Here is a 22,737-nt window from a genome sequence, read left to right as displayed (position 1 = left end):
ACTGTGGTGAAAGTCCCTCTTCTGAACCTGGCTGCAGACAATAAACCTGCTTCCTACTAATTCCTTGACATCCAGCCTCATCTGCCCCACAACAACATGAATAATAATGATTAAGAGTTTAACTGCACTAGAAAAGTGCTTTGTACATGCATAATCTCACCTTTTCTTACAATCTAATATTATCCTCGTTTTTCAGGTTAAGAAACTGAGGTTTGGTGAGTTAAAGTAACGTACACATAGCTAGTAAGTGCTAGAACTAGGGTTGGGACACAAGTCTAGAGGCTCTGTCAACTAATCCTACTTCCTCTTTAATGGTCTATTTTCTGCTTAGGTTGATTTCCTTGAAGTTGGCATCCTGAAGTCCTGTCCCCAACCTGTCATCCTCTCTGGAAGGACACTCTTCCTCCACTTTGACAGCCCTAACCAAATCCCACTTTTCCTATAAGGTAAAACAGAAGACTTGCAGCGTCCCCTGACTCACTATACCTGCTTGAGATCTTTCCAAATGTAGAGCTTCCTTGGCAATTTAAAGAGAGTAATTTTTATGGAATTTGTCAAATTAATTCTCTGTTTTTAAATACACACTTCAAATAAATCCAGATTCACTTGGCATTGGACTCTTCCACTCTCACATACCAATGCTTTATAACTACTTGACTTCATCTGACATGCAACACATTTTTCATCAAAATGCAAAGTTGCTCAAGAGAAAGACACATTTTCCCCTTTCTTTGAATAGATGCTTTGAGCTTAAGTACGGATCCCTGCACCTTCCCTAAGTATACAACCGTTTTTGAATACCTACTGTGTATAGAGGGCTGTGTGAGGCCCCGGGGAACTGCATTAGGCAGGATAAGAATGGTCCCCAGCTACAAGGTCCTTACATGTTCGTAGGGATGACACATTCAAGTAATTACCACAGTCCTCTCTTTCCTCTCAAAACTCTTCTCTTTGGTGTAGCAGACATTGCACTCTGTTCTTATCCTCCCCTGGCCTGTGCTTCCCTGTTTTTCACTGGAGATGCCACTGACCTTCTGCTTATTGAAGCGCTCTCCTCAGTCCCCGGATCCCCTTCTTCTTCAAAGGTGCTCTGAAGTGTTCCTCTTCCCAGGTGACTTTCCACTGGGAACCTGGTGCTCTGACTTCTGTGTTTTATATTTCAAATGTGTTCTGTTCAATCTCTGCTCACTTTCCACTCATCACCTCAAAGTTCTTACTGTGTCTAAAACTGAACTCCTTCATGGCCGTATGGTCCAAAAGAGCAGGAAATCAGCAGCATTGAGCAAAATACTAAGTAAATAACTAAAATTAAATTTCCAGAGGAAACAAGTCCACTGCAGACTTTGGGGTGATCTGGTCACTTTCAGAACCCAACAGCCTTTGACACTAAACTTTGTCTCTTCTGTGTTTGTCCGTCTCAGCGTGGAAGCTCCTTGATGGGGTACTGTGTCCTCGTTGCACGTGGCCAGGGCCTACCCACAGCCATGACAGATGCCTTATACAAATAGGAGGAGTGGTAGAGGGTCACAGACATTTTGCAGTGGCCTTTGAAAGGTTGCTTTGAAAACGGTCACTTTGAAATGACCTTTACAGTGGCTCTGTGGGTCCATCAGACATTGGACTGTTGAGTCAGGACCAACTAGGCAATCATCAAATTATATGACCAAGTACTGTGTACCTTTTCTGGGTGAATTGAGTTTTAATTTTGTCCTAATTTGTTATAGAAGTATCCAAGCAGTTTATATTGTCATTCCCCCCCCCCTCTCAGGATGTATAGACATGTCAAGAAAAACATCATCATCATCACAATTAAAGTATGTGGGTGGGTAGGTGGGAGGGGGGGAGACTAGCCTCAGTATGAAAGTCTTGGTTTCTTTTTCCCCATACTTCAGTAGGGTTTGAGGCCTACACCTACCAGAGTCTAATCTCATGCCATAATGAGTGTCCTACATTTTAAGGGCTTCTGACAGGTATTTGGCCAGACTCTCATCCCTCCTGAATGCTGGCATCTTTTGCTTGTGAACATCTCTCTTTAAAGTCAGCAAGAATCTGGTATGTGATGAATCACAAGGCCTCACTTCCTAGGAGGCAAGGCTGGCCAAGCTCTTTGCTGTAGGGCTTGGAAACTCACTGCTCCCCCTCTTTTTTAAAAATTTGTTTTCTCTAAGCTCTCACCTCCCTCCTTGGGCCACTGCCTTCTGCACACTCACACACATAGTGTAACCTATTACAACTGGCTAAGGAATCCATCATTTTGAATTATGCTTCTCTCTCTCTCTCTCTCTCTCTCTCTCTCTCTCTCTCTCTCTCTCTCCCTAATTTTCCAGTGTTCTTGACAGTGGACAATGTTTTCCAATATAAAAGAAAATGACAACCTTTTTCCTTATCAATGCCCATTTTATGCTGATTTTTATTTTTTGTTTTTCATTTATCTCTGCCATCTTTTTCCAGAAGGAACAGAAGGACGACTTGCTCTTGTGAATGTAGAGCAGGACAAAAAACATTGCATGTACACCTCAGCTCCAGGAGATTATTAGGGGCCTGGATCCTCTTAGAACTATCCTTTTGTCTTTAGGAGGCACATTTACCCATATTTCCTACATTCAAAAGCTCGCTTACATTGAGGGTCATTCGTTACTTTATAGATGGTAACGAATGCATTCTAGATTTAAGCAGTGGCATGGTCAAATGAAAATTGACTTTGCATTTTAAACATACCAAGGAAGAAGAAGAGGAATTTTTTAGGATAGCCTGAAAACCATCTATGGACACAAGGTTTTCCATCTTCAGACCTGTTATATCATTCCCAGAGTTATATCATTTCTGTATCCTCCAGTTAGAAAGTAATGAGCTGCCCAACCAGTGAAACTCCACATCATGTACAACCGCAAGAATGGGATCCTAGTTGGAATAAGTTGTACTCCTTGTGTGTATAAGGAGTATACACTCTGCTGTCATATATATCTAAAAAGACCAATAACTTTTTAAAATATTCTTTTATTTGTAGATGGGCATGATAACTTCATTTTATTTATTTATTTTTATGTGGTGCTGAGGATCAAACCCAGGGCCTCACATGTGCGAGGCAAGTGCTCTGCCACTGAGTCACAACCCCAGCCCCAAAAAAAGACAAATAATTTTTAAAAAGTAATGAGCTGGGCATGGTGGTGCATTTCTGTAATGATAGCTACATAGTAGTCTGAAAAGGATTACAAATTCAAGGTCAGCCTGGGCAATATGGAAAGACCATCAAAAAATAAAAATAAAAATTAGGACTGGGGATGTAGCCCATTGTAGAGCATTTGCCTAGCAAGCATGAGGCCCTGGTTTTTATCCTCAACACTGGAGAAAGGAAGGAAGAAAGGAAGGGAGGGAGCGAGGGAGGGAGGATATAAAAGAAGGGTGGAATGGAAGAAATAAAAGGCTGGAAAAACTTCATAATTATTGCCAGTCTGCCTTGGCCTAGAAGTGAAACTCAAAACCAATTCATTTCTGGGCTTCAATTCCAAAAATGTTTATTGTATTTTGAGGATAGTGTTATTTTTGCAGTGAGAAGAGGAAAGGAATATTAGGATACAGAAATGAACAGGATTTGGGTCCTATCCATTAGAACATAAGGCAGTTGAGTTTAATCTACAGGCTAACAACATGGGCTCTGAAATAAAATCTAGCTCTATCCATGTTAGTTATGAGGGTTTTTTGTTGTTGTTGTTGTTTGGTTTTTGTGGGTTTGAGGGGGGCTACCGAGTATTGAACTCAGGGACACTTAGCCACTGAGCCACATCCCCAGCCCTATTTTGTATTTTATTTAGAGACAGGGTGTCACTGAGTTGCTTAGTGCCTAGCGAGTGCTGAGGCTGGCTTTGAACTTAAGATCCTCCTTCCTCAGCCTCCCACGAGGCTAGGGTTACAGGAATGTACCACTAGGCCTGGTAGTTATGAGGGTTTGGATCAAATGTCCCTCAACTCACGATGGGGGTCATATCCTGGTAAACCCATCATAAGTTGAAAATATCATAAATCAAAAGTTTGTTTAATACACCTAACCTACCAAACATCCTTGCTTAGTCTAGCCTACCTTCAACAGGCTCAGAGCACTGACATTAGCCTACAGTTAAGCAAAGTCATCTATAACAAAGCCAATTTTATGATAAGGTGTTGAAATCTCATGTAAGTCATTGAGTACGGTGCTGAAAAGGAAAAACAGACTGGCTGTATGGGTATGCTTTCACACCACTGTCAAGTCGAAAAACCTGAAGTTAAACCAATGTAAGTCAGGAATCATCTGTACTTCGCTTTTCTGAGTTTTTAGTTTCCTGATCTCTAAAATGAATGATGACGGAATAAACTTTATATGCTTATTATGAGAGTTAAAGGACGTACTTCATAGAAAACATGCTACATAGTGCCAAATATACAACAAGTTTCTTGATTAAAAACTAATTCCTAGTGATAACACAGAAGAGGTAAAAATCCAAGCAAAAATCTAAGCAAAAAGGAGAGGTTGTGTCTAGCTTCAGGTAGCAAAGAGATTTTGGAGACAATACCACTAGATGTGGAATAATTTAGCATGAATTAGTAGGACAGGGGACTCAGTTTTAATAATTTCCCCTCTCAAACACACTAGCTGGACACACTAGCCTGTGTCTGGCCCCTGATAGCAGGTTGAGCAGGAGCTCTGGTGCAAAATGACTGAGCCTGCCAGCGTCTACCCCCAGTCTCAGCATGGGCCTGCCTGAGTGACACTTCTTCCTTCTTGAGGTTGTGTTTCAATGGAACATAATCTTTTCTCTCTTTTAGCAATTTCTTATAGGTAAGAGCAAGTATGATAGAAGCATGAGCCAATTTTCAGGTTCTAACAAATGTATTTGCAGTTATGTTTTCTCACTCTTCATCTGAAATGAAGAGTGAAGAAATTAGCTTTTTTTTTTTTTTTTAACAATTCAGTCCACAAAAGCATGAATTCATTAGATGCCAAAGGAGCAGAGAACAAGTTTCTCCAGTGGGATCCTTAGGAGTATTACTTTTCTGATTGTCCAAAGTAGGGGGACATAGGCAAAAATTCCCCTAACTAGAATTAAGCATCTCAAATACAAAGCAACTCCCATACAAACTGGTTTTGGTTTTAGCCTCTAAGAAGTTCAAATAATCTTTAATGAATGAAAGAATTATTCAATTCCTTGTCTCAACCCAAACACTGGACATTTACATTTTTTCTTTAATACAAACATTTTCAAGAGAAATTCTATTCAACATTTCACTTCTACCATAGCTTTTTAATGAGGAATAGAATTGTTTAATTGAGGAATATAATTAATTTAAAATTGCAATCTGTCTCAAACTTAGAATATGCTTTTTAAAATGTAATAGCACAGATTGCTATTCATTATGTTCAGGATCCATTACAGATATGTTAGTCATTTTCAAATCACTAAAGAGGGAGTGAATTTTAATTATCGAATTATAGAATTTCAGGGTTAAAAAACCTTGAATTATATCAGTACACTGTAAGGTATATTAAATGTGATCAGTGTACTTTCTCCCTTCATTTTTCATGACCCTGTTTTACATGAGCCACTGTTTCAATCTTGACTCCATCCACCCCTCTGTTTGAGATGAAATATTGCCTCGAAGTTTTACTCCGTAATTTGTGATAATAATACTATTATTTATTTATATACAGTTACATGCATTATATAATTTCTATATATAATTAAGGGTAATCATCTGTGGCAGAGTCCTCATCTAGAAGGGACACAAGATTCAGTGGCTGGGCCACGGGCCCTGTTCTCAAGTCTGATAAGGAACTCAGATTTTGGTAACAAACTGAAGAATAGCCAGATGAGACTTATTCACAAATACTGATTCTAGATTAAGCTTATTGACTTATAGATCATTAAATTATAGTATTGTAATACAGCACGGATAGAATTAGAATTATACCATGCTACAGAGAGCACTCCTCAGGGGAGGAGGCAGATCTAAAGGATGCACCTCCAAAGCTGCAAACTGCCAAAGCCTTACCATAGTACCAGGCTCTTCCTATCCTAATAGTATAGTGTCCTCCAACTGGCTTTTATTCAATAATTTTTATTGATCCAGGCATGGCAGGTGTATACCTGTAATCCCAGTGACTCAGGAGGCTGAGTCAGGAAGATCACAAGTTTGAGGCCAGCCTCAGCAACTTATCGAGGTCCTTTTTTTTTTTTTAAAGAGAGTGAGAGAGGAGAGGGAGAGAGAGAGAGAGAGAGAGAGAGAGAGAGAGAGAGAATTTTTAATATTTATTTTTTAGTTCTCGGCGGACACAACATCTTTGTTGGTATGTGGTGCTGAGGATCGAACCCGGGCCGCACGCATGAGAGGCGAGCGCGCTACCGCTTGAGCCACATCCCCAGCCCAGTTATCGAGGTCCTAAGCAACTTAGTGAGAAACTGTCTCAAAAGAAAAAAAAATAAAAAAATCTGAGGATGCATCCCCAGTGGTTAAGGGCCCCTGTGTTCAACCCTCAGGACAAAAAAAAAAAAAAAAGGAATATTTTCAGATAGCACATTATGTGGCAGGTACTGTTTTATGTCCTAGAGCTGCAATAATGAAGAAAATTGAAAAAAAAAATTCCTACCCTCATGAGATTTACAATTAAGAGAAAAAGGAGTTAGGGTCTCAATCTTGTAGAGTCCAAGTTCCATAGATGTGTTTTATGACTGTTTTTCTTTTTCTCTATGTTTTCATATACTATGTATTCTCTCTCTTTTTACCTGAAATACTTGATTTTTCAGAACACTGGAAGAGAAAATTTTTGTCATGTCTAATTTAAAACAAGAAGAAAGAAAGAAAGAAAGAAAGAAAGAAAGAAAGAAAAGAAAGATCAAAAAGGAGAAACATTTTCTGTTTCCTAAAAAAAAAAATTAAAAATAGCAGTGCTATTTTCCTTCTCTCCATGAGGCTAATAGTACTTCAACTGAAATTCAGAGACTGAATCACAGGGGTCCTCTCCACCTCTGATTTATCTTCTGCATTTATCTAAATTAAGCAATCTTTTCTTCACAAACCTTAAAATGCCCAAATATTCAAAGAGATAGAAAATATTGAGGCAGTATCATTGTTTGCTCTTGCTTAAATTTTTATTTTTTTAATCTGTGACAACACACTAATTTTACTTTGACTTTGTAGTTTAATGTGATACTAGCGCAACCTATAGTCATAGTTAAATGCATGGAGCATACTAGACATTGCGCTAAACAATCTGTATCAATTTCATTAAACTCTCAAGATAACTATATTATTTTTCCTACTTTAAAGATGCGATTTTGGAAAGTGAAGCGAATCACTCCAAGTCACAGAGTTAGCAATTGGCTGATCTGGGATTCATATTCAATACAGCTAACTCCAGACATGGAGTTTTAGGCCACTGACTACTAAAAACTCAACTATCTGTCCCAGAAAGCTGCCCCTCTCCCTGCTCCTGTCAATTGTAGAAAATATTATTTAAAACAGGAGCCACCGCCCACATATTTTCTGACCCCACGTTAGAACATTAGTCAGGTTCCCAAAAATGCTTCCTAATTAGGAGGAAAGAGATTTATTTTACCAAGGTCTTAAATGAGCTATGCCAAGGTCAACAATAGTCAGGTGGAATTCACAGAAATATTTTTATTACTTGATAAACATTAACTGAGTTCTCTGACTACCAGAGAGGAATCCATTATTTCAGAGGACCACCAGAATTTTATAAATCGCATGCTATGGCAATTGCATTATACAAATTTTCAAACGAATTGAGTGGAGTTTTAGCTTCAGTCTCACTTTTAATGCATATAACATCCAGTTTAAAGTACAAACTTTTTGGACATCTATTTTGAGAAAAATATCAAGAACATTTTTCTATTTGACATTGGTTTCCTAAATTGAGAGCTTAATTTCTTGAACAAAGAGTCAAGCCAGCTGAAATATCACTTTAGTTTGGCTCTAGGTCATCTCAATATCTGATTTGATCCCAGTTTTATAATTTTAAGAATTTAAAGCTCCAGAAGAATATATTTATGTAAATATACAAAACAGATAGGTAAATATTTATTATGTGTGTACATATGTACCTGTTTATATTTGGTCTGGCAAAAGGTAGATTGCCAGGTGACTTTCTGGAAAAGGATTTGGTTTCGTAGCAAAAATGAATATGGATGTTATTCAAATGTTTGTAAATTAGTGAGAACCAGTTGAAGTTAGTTCAGTCTAAGTTCATCAATCCTGAAGAAAGAATGGCCCACGTTAACAAGGCTTTAAGGATATGGGGAGTAGGGGACAGGCATTACATTGCATGCAAACAGGGCCTAGTGTTAGGGCTCACTGCCTCTCATCCATGGTAATCTGATTATTAAGATGGAGTAATGTATTTTTCTTTACAAAGGAGAAGAGACAATTTCTAATAAAAAAGTGTTTTCTCTTCTCAACCCTCAAATCCTAACTTCAATTTAAAAGAGCCACATGGGCAAAGATTGAGGTGGCATCAGATGACTCCTTGCCATTGCCACTCTTTATAAAACATCCTGCATGGAATTTGCTTTTTTGTGTTTAGCTGTACTGATTTCATCAAATTAACTCTTTGAGGATGGAAAATAAATGTGCTATCTATTACTGTACACATTTGGAGGTGTGATACCCATTTAAGTAGTTGGAATTTGCAACTTTAGGAAAAGTGAGACAAAGCAAAACATCTGCCTTCTCCAGCTCAGGTGCTCTAGAAAACCCTTTCCTCCCCAAACCCACAAGTGACTGAACAGTACTTAGAAATCAAATTCCATTTTTCAGGAAGATAGCTCTTAAGAGTATATACCTTTCATGGATCAGGGCCATAGAAAACAAAGTTTGTCTTTGAGTGGTGGAATCCCAATGTCAAAATGCAAACATTTTTTTTATCAGATTTGGGATATATAAATATCAAATGGGAAATTCTACAGCTATGCAAACCCTCTAATTCCTGGACTATCTCAATGTAATTTTGATATTCTGATATAATGTTCTTCTTCTCATTCCTTAGAACTAAGCTGAGTTGTGCGCAGCTAGAACTAGGCCTATTTGGATGGTCCCAGTACAGTGAATGGGGTATCCTCCCTGAAAAGCAGGAATCTGAGTTCCAACAAGACTGGATGAAAACAGAGATGGCGGTCAGGAGGAGGCTTAACATTTGCTGCATTCAAAGGGAACCCAACAAAGAAGACAAGACAACCAACTTCATGCCAGAGAGTTTGGCTCAAAGGAGCCCCAGGAATATACCTACATCTTTTACACACTGCAAATCCCAGTAATCCCAATCTCCAATCCAGGGAGTAGAATAGGAAGGAGACATTAGAGAAATGAATCTCCTTGAACTGGGCAATGACTTTGCCTTTTAACCAAGAAACAATTGATAAGTGCCTTGAAGTAGGAACATAAACTAAAACTTTTTCCAGAGCACCATATCCAGAATTTTAACATTGAACAGAAGGATATGTAGAATGCTTGAACATTTGGAACATTGTTCTGTCTCTCAAAACTCATCTAAATTCACATTCTTTCCAGTTATCAGTACAGTTATATCTGAGATCTACCATCAGCATATTTTTCAAAAAAAGTGCCTTCCTTGAAGAGTTAGAGGCATTTATTTATTCATTCATTCATCATAAAGCCAAGGTAAAATTTGTAATTTACAACATCCATGCAAACAATCTTTACTAAGCCAAATGCTAGAATTAGACCTGTCTAGGTGGTCTCAGCACTCTATCTGAGTCACTGTGATAGACACTGGCATACAATGGTGAATAATCAGAGTCCCTGCCCTAGCCCAGTGAGGAAGGTAGATGTAATAGAAATAATCACAAATAAATATATTGTTATAAGCTATGATAAGTACTATGAGGAAAAGATAGAGTACTATTCAACTATATAAAAATATCTAAGCCAGGCATGGTGTTGTGTGCCTGAGATCCCAGTTACTTGGAAGGCTAAAGCAAAGGCTGAAACAGGAGAATCTTTTGAGCCTAGGAGTTCAAGGCCAGCCTGGGCAACATGGCAAGACCCTGTCTCAAGAAAAAAAAAAAACACTTTTACAAACCAACAACAACCAAAAAATTTGAGGCAAAAATAAAGCAAATAGGTAGATCTAGTTGAGAGACTGGTACGGTGGTCAAGGAAGACATCTTACCTTGATAAACTCATCATCCTAGAGATCTGAAAATTTTAAGGACTAAACCAGCCAAAACCTTATCATGATACTGGGAACATAAAGCTGCTTTAAGAAAACAAAATATACTTTTAAATGATAATGAAAAATGGACACTAAAGCTCAGAAAGTCTCCTTTATACAGGATGTGTCATGTTTTTCGTCTGATTTACAGGCTGTTCAAATAGACCCCAAAGGCAGAGTGATTGCTCAGCCATACAAGCAGGAGTTCAGGCCCAGTGAAGCCCCAAGACATAGTAGTAGGTAGAAATATTCATACTCATTCATTTCTTACAAATAATGTTTTTCTTTGGAATATTGATATTGAAGTCTTTTGTTTGTTTGTTTGTTTGTTTTAATGAGAGAAACAACTAGGTGAAGAGGGCATTAGAAAAATCTCTGTTAATCCTAGGGAAACAGCAATGTGTTCCAATGTCCCTCATCCCCACCACTCAGGATTTTATTTTTTATCTCCTACTTATGAAAGTTCTGTTAAATGTGGGAGAAGGGGAGGGGGAATAGTAGGGGATAGGAAAGGTAGCAGAATACAACAGTTACTAATAGGGCATTATGTAAAATTGTGGATGTGTAACCGACGTGATTCTGCAATCTGCATTTGGGGTAAAAATTGGGAGTTCATAACCCACTTCAATCTAATGTATGAAATATGATATGTCAAGAGCTTTGTAATGTTGTAAACAACCAATAAAAAAAAAGTAAAAAAAAAATGTGGGAAAAAAAATTCTAATACTACATAGATAATAACCTTCCAAACCTTTAACACCTACGAGTTCTGAAATACTCCTTTTTCAAAAGACTCTTCTACCCAGCCACACTTTCCATCTGTATGTAGTCTTGGGGAAAAAAAATTAAATAATATAATGTGTTACCTAAAATACCAAACCCACACAGAATGCTGATGGACAGAAACTTTTCTAATTCTGAGAAATCCTCCTCCACGTCTGCTTTCCGAGAAGGCTGTAAAAGGGGTTGAGCGAGGTATACGAAACCTGCGACATGTCCACACTATGTTACTAGAAAAGACATCAGAAATGCCTAAATCAACAGTTGCCAGTCCATTTTTAGCAGAGCCTCATTCCAGGCAGCCAGTGAGAAGGAAGCAGGAAAAGCCTGTGATTCAGAAGCTGCCTTCCCTTATAAAGTCAAGGTTCTCCAGAGTGGTATTTTGACTACTTTGGAGGAGGGGTTGCCTGCACCCAGTTCTGTGAGGAAGCCAGTAATTTCTGTTCCTCTCTACCAAAAAAGTACTCCACTGACAAATATGTGTTCAAAATGCAGACTGTGCCTGCATTCTTTCAGGCTGTGGAGTGCCCCGTTACCAGCATTCATTGCTGGGATTTGGACAAGGTTCTTGTTGCCATGGATTCAGGAAAACAAACAGGTTTTCAATGTTCCATTATGAGATTTCAGTCCAAGGTGACCAAAAACTTTATGTGCACATTCATTGGGGTCTGTCCCCGAAACAAACCATTTTTGTATAACCTTACTGGAAAATAAGAACATTAATTGAATGCATAGATAGGAACACCCCAAAACATAATTAGATAGTCTGACTAGTCAACCATTCTAGATAAATTAGGATAGCTATACCAAACCAGTTTTTCAGGACTTAAATGCCAATTAAATACACAAAATATAAGTTAAATACAAGTAACTATAAACATTCAAACTATTAATTTGAATAGTTTCTTTTCTTCTTCTTTTTTTGGGGGGTAGCAGGGATTGAACCCAGGGACACTTAACCACTGAACCACATTCCATATCTCCAGTCCCATCTTTTTTAGTATTATTTATTATTACTATTTTGAGATAGAATTCCACTAAATTGCTGAGGCTAACTTTGAACTTGTGAACTTCCTACCTCAGCCTCCCAAACCACTGGGTATATAGGCTGAATATTTACTTCTAAAAGAATATTAAGACCATGAAATACTTAATATCACAATAAAATCCCAATTGTTGTTATGTGTTATAGCAACAAAACAGTTTTTATATGGACAGGATTATTATTATGCAGTTTGAATTCTGGATAAGATATAACCTTGCAGTACTGTGATCATACTGACAAACTCTTGAGATTTTATTCCTGTAAAAACTCAAATTTGTATTTGTTCCAGGCAGTGTCCCCAGAGGGGGAAAAAAAGGGGTAACCTTGTCATTCATCTTCCTGTGTTGCGCTGAGTGAGGACCAAAATGGGCTTAGGTGTGTGGGGCCTCGTTAGGCCGAAGATATTCACAGTTATTTGGCCTCTTTTCCTTTTATTGGCCTTTACAAGACATGATTTCCAGGAAGAAAATCATGAACTTATGTGTACTTTATATGTTCATCTTTCATCTTGGAAAATTTAAAAAACAAGGGCTCTTCCACCTAGCTTTGTCAGTGTTTGAAGGTTACCAGGTTGCACTGCAGTTAGCAATTTGGGTTTAAGCAATTGATGCCAAAGAACATAACAGTGAAAGTCACTGGGATTCTTCACTGTCCTCTCATCAGTCCTCACAATCTCTTGATGAACTTAGTGCTACACCAACCCACTTTAAAGATTGGAAAGCCAAGGAGGCAGGATGCTGGAAAATTTACCCAGGGACTCAAAGTAAGTTGCTAAAAAATTGGTGTTTGAGTCAAATCTAATTCCAAAGTCCACACTCTTACCCTTATTTTATAATGTCTTTCAGCACAGATAATAAGAATTTTGTCCTCTTTCAACTATCTCAAATTCCAATCAGGTTTTTAAGCAGTGGGAGCTCTGCAGTATAAAATTACCCTATAGGGTCTCAAATTTGCAGTAAAAGGAAGTGAATGCCTCAAATTCCAAGTTGCAGCTTCTAAAATTCTTAAGCATCCAAAGCTGCCTCACAGGGTCCTTTCTGTTCACTTTTCTAGGGGCGGGGAGGGGGGAGGGGGGAAGTATGCCTAATGCTAAAATGAGTTGTGTAATCTCTGGGGCTCATCTTGGCAGGCAGCCTGCCCTCTCCAAGTTTAGGTCACTTAGCTATTGTGGGATCATCTCACTAAAACCTCAGACTCTTCTAGTAGAATCCTCAGTGTCCAGTGCTTCACACATGACTCTGGACAACAAGCATTTAAATACTGCCTGACACCTGACGCTAGCCTGAATTAATTCAAATTCAGGTTGACAACTGATTGGCAGTTTATAGTTTTAAGACACTTAAGCTGGACTGCAGTTCAGTGGTAAAGCATATGCCTGGCATGTGCAAGGCCCTAGGTTTAATCAACAGCAAAAACACACTGTAATAATGATAATAATAATAATAATAATAATAATAATAATAATAATGACATTTAAGAAGATTATGTCTTTTTTTTCTGCTCAAGAACCCTACAAAGTGGTTGCTAGAAGGTGTCATTATCATTTTGCAGATGAGGAAACTGAGATGCAGGTTATTTGTCCAAGTCACATACACCACTAGGAAGTGATAAAGTGCCCACCCAGGAATGCACTGTGTCCAAGTCACACTTTCCCTTTGGGAAACTATCAACCTCATTGGCTGATTAACTCACAGATGCCACCTACAAACAGGAGAGTTTACACTTTCTTTTCAGAATTTCAAATTCCATATTCCAGTGAAATACTGTTAGAAATAGGCAGGATGTTAAACATAGGGGCCCAGGGCCTGGTCCAAGAGCTTAACCAGCTGTTTGAAGACACACAATTAGCAGCAAAACCTAAAAGAGAACATGGGCCACACTCCTATCCTTTCCCATTCCCCTGCCTACATATATGCTGTTCACTCAACTCTTTGGGGATATGTGCTTAAGATTCCATAATCTAATGAGAGATAAATATGTAATAATGATGAAGAACCACCATTTTTTTTGTTTCCTCTAACAAAGTTTTCTTTACTTCTGGAAGTTCCATGCTCCATTTTACTCCTGTCCTCTGTCCCAGAGCTTCTGTTTGGCTCCTGTTTAAATGTAGATCTCCAGGTCTCAGCCCAGATACTCTGGCTCAAATGAGCCCCATGAATGTACATATTAAACTAGTGATTGATCCTGGTGATAATGATTATATTTTTATCCCATACTATAGGAAACTAAGCTTGAACTCACTATTTCAAGACTTGGATGGAAAAAACATTGGCTACTTACATTTAAGGAACAATTTACCCTTTGTAAATCTATCCCAAAGACCAGCTATAATAACTGGCTAAAAACAGCCAATCAGCCCAAATCAGCAATATTTTCACAGAACCTAGACTCTTCCAATGATTATGCATTTCTTTAGAAAAGGGATTCTCCATTCAATGACCGTGGGGAAACCCATGTTTTGCAGAAGTGCTGAGGAAACATGATGGCTAACCTTGGATACTTTGTTTAATGGCCTGACCTTCCACACCATGGGCCAGCCTGCTTGACCAAAGACTTCTGTTCTGTGTGTTGACCTGTGGTTATTGATGTCCATTAATGTATGTAACTTTCTTGACCTCCTGAAACAAGGACACCAGGCAGACAAACTCTGCTTAAGGAAAATGAGGCAAAATTGTCATGTTGTAATATTCCTGAAATGTGCTAAAGCAAGCCTAGAGCCAGAGAACTTCCCTTATCTCATGCATCTTATCTGTTCTTTCCTTAAAATAAATTAGAAAAGCTTTCTGAAAATAACAAAGTCTGAGATGGTCATTGCAGCTCTTTTTAAGGTTTTGGGGAAAAGAGGAAGTTGCTTAACTACATTCCTGAGATCCCACTACACGTAGAGGGACAAAATGCCCCAGATGTTTGCAACCTAATGGTGACTATGTGGCAAATGTGAAAAAATTAAGAGCTTCAGAAAGGTAATTGTACTGAGGGAATCACTAGAAAGGTTAGAATGTCCTCTGCCTGGAAAATTTCCTCTAACAAAGGAAATTTGCTGTAGATGAATTTTGACCAGGCTTTTGAAGTAAGGCCAGGACATGATTTAGCAGAATAAGAAAAGGGAAAGCATCCTGGGCCGTGGAAATATGTGAGAACTTAAGAGACTGGACCATATGAATTTGTGTGATGTGAATAAAGAGAAAACTTGGACATTCTGAACCGAACATTTGTGAAGCTTGGAGTGAACATTGCAGGAGGATAACAAGTAAAAGTGGTGGCAGGAAGCCTTTGCATGTTCATGCTCTCCTAATAGTTTAATTTTTTGTAGCTACATAAAGGGAAACAAGCCAGCTGGTACAAGATAAGTAGATACTATCTGTTGGGATGCTAGAATATGCCACCCAGAAGGATGTTCCTTTGGCATAAGGATTACTTTGAGCTGAAACCAACGAGAGAGAGAGAGAGAGAGAGAGAGAGAGAGAGAGAGAGAGAGAGAGAGAAAGCTTTCTGTCCTCCACCTAGTTTTTTTAAAAAAGAAATTCATAAATTTACAAAGGTGTCTCCTCCCCTCACTACCTGGAAGGACAAAGTTGGATTGCCAGTTATGACCTTAGACCCCTACACTGCCAAGAGACAGGCACAGAGGAATCTACACAACAAACTACTAGCTTTTATCTACCATTAGTTTCCCATATATTTTGGCTTTTCCACAATTGACACTCTTAGGTACTCAAGGTCCTTTTCCTTTGTCTTGCTACTGCCCTCAAAATTTATTATTCTTTCTGGAAGATGCTACTTAAGACAGAGTTCTAAAGCACCTTTTTGAGTATTGCTCATTCCCTGGATGTCTCCCATGTATATCTGAGTTAAATATGTCAATAGGTTTCCATTGCTTTTTGGAAGATTAATGTCTTTTGTTGTGGGATAAGAACTCAGAAGGGTATAGAGGAAATTATTTTTTTGTTGTTGTTGTTGTACAATGCAAAAATACATCGATGCATAGTCCAAATTTTGATAGGGCCTTTGATAGGAAAAACAAGAATTAGAAATAAGATGCTGAAATAAGAAAAATCCTTTTAGTCTAACCTAGAAAGCAATTTGAAACTGTAGTATTGTTACCAAAAGCTTGGTCCTTGTCCTCAATGCTCATCCAATAATAAGGAGAAAAAGGAAAAAGTTTTATTGAGAAAAAAGAAGTTTTATTGCTTTGTTAGCAAAGGAGAAAGAAGCAGAGGGGACTCCTATTCAAAAGGCTGTGATTCTGCCCATCAGGGGGTGATTCAAAGGCTATATTCCATGTGTTCTCTGTCAGAATTGTAATTCACTTGTTAATTTGGGAGATAGTCATTTCTGTGCTCTTCTGTTGCCATCTCCAAAGTTTGCATACTTAGTTCTTGTGGTGGGTGTGTGCTCTGGGACAGCTGACTCTGCCTAGGATGGGGAAGAAAGGTAATCTTGTTCCCCCTGAGATTAGAAAGTAGAAGAGATGTTAAGGAGGACATTACATCATTGTAATAAATTACAGAAAAGAGGAATTTTTCAGAAAACTGCAAGAATGTATAGCTAAAAGTATATTGTACATTTTCGTTCATTGTAAGCCACACAAGGATACCAGACTGATTACTCCAGAATCTGCCTCCTTTTTGACCAAAAATGTTAAAATCCAAGTGTGCCCATTCACCCTCTTTACTAGCCTTCCATGAGAATGACATTTTGTGGCAAAGGACAGAAACTTGCCAACCCTACTGTGATCCAAAAGAATTTGCTGTTGGCCTAGGTCCATGGGACCAGACTATTTGAGCAATGGCAGGCACTGCTGAAATAGTTTAACTTCCCAAAATGACTTGTAGGAGAGGGACAAAAATTACCTCTCTACAAAACCAGGTGTGTTTAAAAAAAATTAAAATTCTCATTACAATTCTAACTATAACTGTCCTAGGAAGTCTGTTTAACTCCTTACTCACAAAGGGTAAGAAACGATGTCACTTTTCTTATTATCTATGTAACCAGTATTAACCTTGGGGTCATGAGAACCACTAAATAAGTGTTCTGTTCCGCTTTGGAAATAAATCTGGACTATCAGGCACTTCCCCCAATTCTGTGCTCCTTAAAACTGCCCAGAAAACTGGTGCAGATTTCTTTGTGGAATCTGCTGTACATCCTAGTAATCTCCTTACTTCAGACTCTGAAATAGTGCCTGACACTCTTATATTCAGACAGTTGGTATCTGGGACAAAGACTTCATCAAAGACAATAAACAAAGAGCTTTTGTTACTCCTTTCTAAGTGAAAATCACAGAGCCACATTCAAGAAGCTGATAACACAACAGGAGAAGGAGGCACACCTGACCTCCCCCTAGCTGAGACTGCCCTCTTCCCTCTTTCCCTTTTACACCAACCCTTGAGATTATTTCATACTCCTGCCATTTTAAAATTAGTTATCCATTGAATGCTGTAGGATGGCATGTCAGAAATCACTGGAGTTGTGATTGGACTGATTGCCTTATTTGTACGTCAGAGTTAACAAATTGTATACCCACAATGCTATGGTTTGATTGTGAGGTGTCCCAAAAGCTCCTGTGTTGATGCAGGAATGTTTGGAGGGGAAATGATTGAACTGGGAGAGGTGTGACCTAATCAATTCATCCTAGTTCAAATGAACCAGCTGGGTGGTAACTGTAGGCAGGTGAGACTGGAAGCGGTAGGTCACTGGGGGGCGTGGCCTGGAAGGGTTTATCTTCCCTGGGACCCCCCCAACACACACACACCTCTGCATCCTGGTGGCCCTGAATGCAGCCTGCTTCTGTGCTATGCCCTTCCACCCTGGTGTACTGCCTCATCATGGGAACCCCCCAGCAGTGGAGTCAGACTAAACCTTTGAAATCATGACTAAACCTCTGAAAGGGTGAGCCAAAATAAACTCTTCCCCCTTGAAGTTGTTCCTATTGGTCATTGTGGTCACAACAATAAAACATTAACTAACACATTCAGAAAGAATTTATTTAGCCTGTTCCCCTTTTGCGATTTCTACTTTCTTTTTAAAAGCAGAGGAGCTAGGAACTCTAATCTAACACATTAATAATAGGCAGGAGCTGAGTGATGGCTGATGTCTTTATAGGAGACCTGTTCATCAGAAGTACCACTTGTTCTTTTCATTCTTCCCTTGTTTACGGACTCCATTGCTGGGGAACGCCCTTGGTGAGGCAGAACACCAGGGTAGAAGGGCATAGCACAGAAGCACGCTCCATTCAGGGCCACCAGGAAGCAGAGGTGGAAAGAGGTGTCCCAAGGAAGATGAACCCTTCCTGGCCAAGCCCCCAGTGACCTACCTCTTCCAGTCTCACCTGCCTACAGTTACCACCCAGTTGGTTCATTTGAACTAGGATAAACTAATTAGGCCACACCTCTCACAGTCCAATCATTTTCCTTCCAAACATTCCTGTATTAACACAGGAACTTTGGGGGACACCTCACATTCAAACCATAGCACTATGGGTATACCATTTGTTATTCTTCTCTTGTAGGCATTTGAATTTGCAAATCGTGTCCTAGATTTTGGGACATAGATGACTGATGCATGGCGAAAAATATCACATATAGTTTATATGAAATTAAACTAAAGAAACTAAGAAGTATATAGTTTATTCTATTTACCTAAAGAAATTAAGAAGTAGAAATTCAATGCAGCAGTAATAATCCTGCCATTTATAATTTTCTGGACCACCATTAGCAAACCCTGATTTCAAGGCTTGTAGTTTCCATCAACTAGTAATACCTAGCACTTTCTCACAGCTACTGAGCAAATACTGAGGACCAAGGGAAGATTGTGTAGAATGTTAGAACTAAAGAAAACTCACAGGCAAATTAACCTGAAGCCTTCATTATAATATGAGTAATTGAGATCCAGAGGTGTAGAGATCTTGTCCCAGGTCACAAGGGCTTCTTTGTGGAACCATCAAAACGGTGAGTCTTCACACCTGGGCCCTTGGTCCTCCTCTGTAGCTGGTCTCCTCTTGCAGGTGCCAAGTTTTCCTCTGATGTGTGTAAACTAGGTAAAGCTTAATTGGTAAAAGCTTCACACTCTTACTGCAGACTACTTCGTATTTGTAACAGTTAATGCTGTTGAAGGGACAGAGATGAGCACTGACATTTAGACTCTCGGCAAGGTGCCACTTCACTGTGTCAAAAGGTTGGAGAGTCAGATTTAAAGGGTACTTAAAGGTCTCTTGAAATCTCATGTAAAACAAAAGTACTTTCTGTAATAGCCCTGAAACCATCTTGCTGCCTCTGAACCAATTCTATGGACATAGCACACACTGCCCCCAAAGCAATCTTTCCTTCATGTTATTAGGTTGTTTGTTAGAAACTTAACCTATATTTCTAGGTGAAGGTAAATGAGATCTGTTTCCTTGTAGATGTAATCTATGCTAGTTATACTTTCATATTTAATACACAGGCTGCTGAAGCAAGTATTCACTTCTGACTAAACCTTTTCAGCTACTTAGAGATGTTGCTGTTTGTGGTCAGGTTTCTAGGTCCCTCACAATCCTTGCCACATTACTGGGTATTTCCAGAATTATTAAAACTTAACACTGTGTTGATTGTGCCCAGAGAAAACAACAGGTCTCTTAACTGCAGCTTTGCCAAAGCCAAGCAGGGATGTAGGGAACAGAGATTTTCTGTGTCTTATAAACACAGAAATAATAAAATACTTTCCTCTTGGGAAAACAGCTTTGTCACTACTTCAGGGTATTCCCTAGTGAGAGTTGGGTTTCTGAATTACCTTTTATACCATAAACTCTCAAAAGTTCATCTGCTGAAACTCTTGCTGATGGTTTAAACCTCGGCTTGTCTTTCCTCGATTGTTTCTCCAAAGTGAGTGGCTTTAATAAGGGTGGTTCCTTTTTCCACCTTCCCACGTGGGAGCATGGTTGCCTCTTTCCTGTTTCCTGTGCAAAACATCCTATGTTTGAGGATGCACTGTTCCTCCAAGCACGCAACTGTTCCTCCAAGCATGCAACTGGTCTTCTTCACTTTAACTTCGGGTCCAAAGTCATGCTAAACTGACCCTGAATTTTATACCTGTCACTCAGTAATGTTATGACTTTGGGTAAGTTGCTGAAATTCTTCTGAGCCTCAAGTACCTAATTTTAAAAATGGATCTATTAATAGTACAGTTGATGCAAAATGCTAAGTGAGTACATGGTACATGCTAATTGCTTAATGAATGTCTGGTTTTTATTGTTAATTATGGCATTGTATCTCTGAAGTGTCCAGTTATGCTCATGGGCCATAATAGTCCTCTACACATGGCCATATAGGTCCCAGAATCCTTTCCTTCCAAACACACCCATTTCTCTAGTTGGTGCAGTTGATATTTTCTCCACCTTTTCTCCCACAGTGTCTATGACTTCTTTCAAAGCACCATATATATCCTTCTTGTATGGCTTTTTTCCTCTGCCAATATGCTAGGTTCCAATTCCCAAACACTCCATGGTGGTAACATCAGCAGTTCTATATTTATTCACTGTTTTGTGTCCAGAGGATCCATGATTTGCCTTCCGGATTAAATAAGTGATAGTCTCCACAGAAGTTCAGTATACCGACCCCTTCACCAGGGTGTATATACTCAGTGAATCATAATAAACCTGGAAAGCCCCATGCCATTGCATGGTTCTTCCCCCTTCAGTTCTTTATCTGAGAGCTTCTCAAATTTTGTAATGGATAAGAAGCATTGAGGACTCTATCCAAATCCAGATAATTTACATAGATACTCTGCCCTCAAGGAGGTGAAGCATAACTTCCCACTCTTTAAGTGTAGCTATACATAATGACTTCCATACAAGAGGAGAGTATGGACAGGGTTGAGGAAAGAGAAAATTTACATTAGAGAAAAACATCAGATGAATAGAGGAGTATCAGTAGTGGTAAACCATCTTGATAACCTGTACCCTTGATGCAAAGTGGTGGGAAGGGTCTTAACTAGGGTCTTGCCCTGAAAACATAACCTGTGTAATCATAGGGGAAGCATCAGACAAACCCAGACTGAGGGATATTTTATAAAACACCTGACCAGTATTCCTCAAAACTGTCAAGGTCATTAACAATAAGGAAAGTCTGAGAAACTGTTTTGGCTAAGAGCAATGTGGCGTTCTGTGTGAGCTCCTACAAAATAAAAGGGAAAATAAGTTAAAACAGAAGAAATTCCAATAAAGCACTGACTTTAATTAGTAATAATGTATCAATATTCGTTCATTAATTATGACAAATGTGTGATACTGCTGTATGGGAGAAACTAAGTGTAGGGTCTATGAAAACTCTCTGGTCTATCATCTCAATTTTTCTGTAAACTTAAATCTAATGTAAAATGATTGGTTTATTTAAGAAAATTGATCCCAGGGATGTGGCTTAGGAGGTTGGGGGGGGGGGGATAATCCTTATGTATTATTAACACACTCTCTTGTTAATTCTGATACAGAGAATTCATAGGCCTTGCTTGGAGAACCCTCTATTCTATATTCTGTTCTGAAGTTTCTGACCTTTGGCTACACATTAGACACTAGCTCTGCTTTAACTGGTCTAGAATGTAGCCTGGGCGTAGGGATTTTTAAATGCCCTTTAGGCAATTTCAATTGCAGCCAAATACAAAACTCACTAATATGGTAGTCACTAGCTACATGTAATTGTTCAAACTGAAATTTAGATAGAATAAAATTCAAAAATTCCAATCCTGCACACATTTCAACCATCAGTAGTCACATGTGGTTAGTTCTGCTGTGTTAGAGGATGCTGATAGTGAACATTTCCATCACTGCTGATGAACACCCTCTGTTTACTCAGCTCTGGACTGGGTTCCAAAGGGAATGAAAATTTGTCCCAGTTCTCAAAGGATTTATAGTGAATCATCACTAAATACATAACAAGATGGTGTGTGGTATTTGAACAACATGCCTGGAGTTCATTCTTAAATGTGGGCTTATAGCTTGGAATTTGTTTTATAGTTTCCCTGAACTGCAACCAAGTGGCCAGACACTGTTTTTCTAATTGCTCAATAATTCCTTAGATATATGGCTGTCAGCCCCAAGAGCTATCTGGCCACTCGAGTGGAGTTTTCTTTGTGCATACACATACATACTCATCCAGTGCTGCTTTCTCTCACGGAAGAGACTTGGAATGGATATAAAAGTATAAATCTTGAACTCAAACAATGAGACTATGAATCACACTCAAAAATTTATTTCAGTCACAGGTCTTCCCTGGGTAGTGTCAAAGATTCTTTTAAAACACTTGTAAGAAAAACTAAATCTTAAGTCCTCTTTTATTATGTCTTTTTATGTCATCATAGTCTGATTCCTATTAGGGCTATGGATGTACACTACTATTATCAAAGAATAAATGATGCAAGAATCATAGGGTGATTTAAAAAAATTAGTTGTAGATGGACACGATACCTTTATTTATTTATCTTTATGTGGTGCTGAGGATAGAACCCAGGGCCTCATATATGCTAGTCAATTGCTGTACCACTGAGCCACAACCCCAGCCCTCATAAAGATGATTATCAAGATTCTTCTGTTTGATTTTTAAAGGAACAGTCATTTCGTCAAAATATCAGGGATGACATAGACACTGCTTGAGACAGAAATGATAGTGGAGGGGATCCTACCTCTACTCAATCAGGAAAATATGGAATTTGTGCTTCACATGAC

This window comes from Spermophilus citellus (assembly GCF_964194105.1).
Source record: "Spermophilus citellus genome assembly, chromosome: 15".
Lineage (NCBI taxonomy): Eukaryota > Metazoa > Chordata > Mammalia > Rodentia > Sciuridae > Spermophilus > Spermophilus citellus.
Note: the sequence above shows the minus strand (reverse complement) of the source record.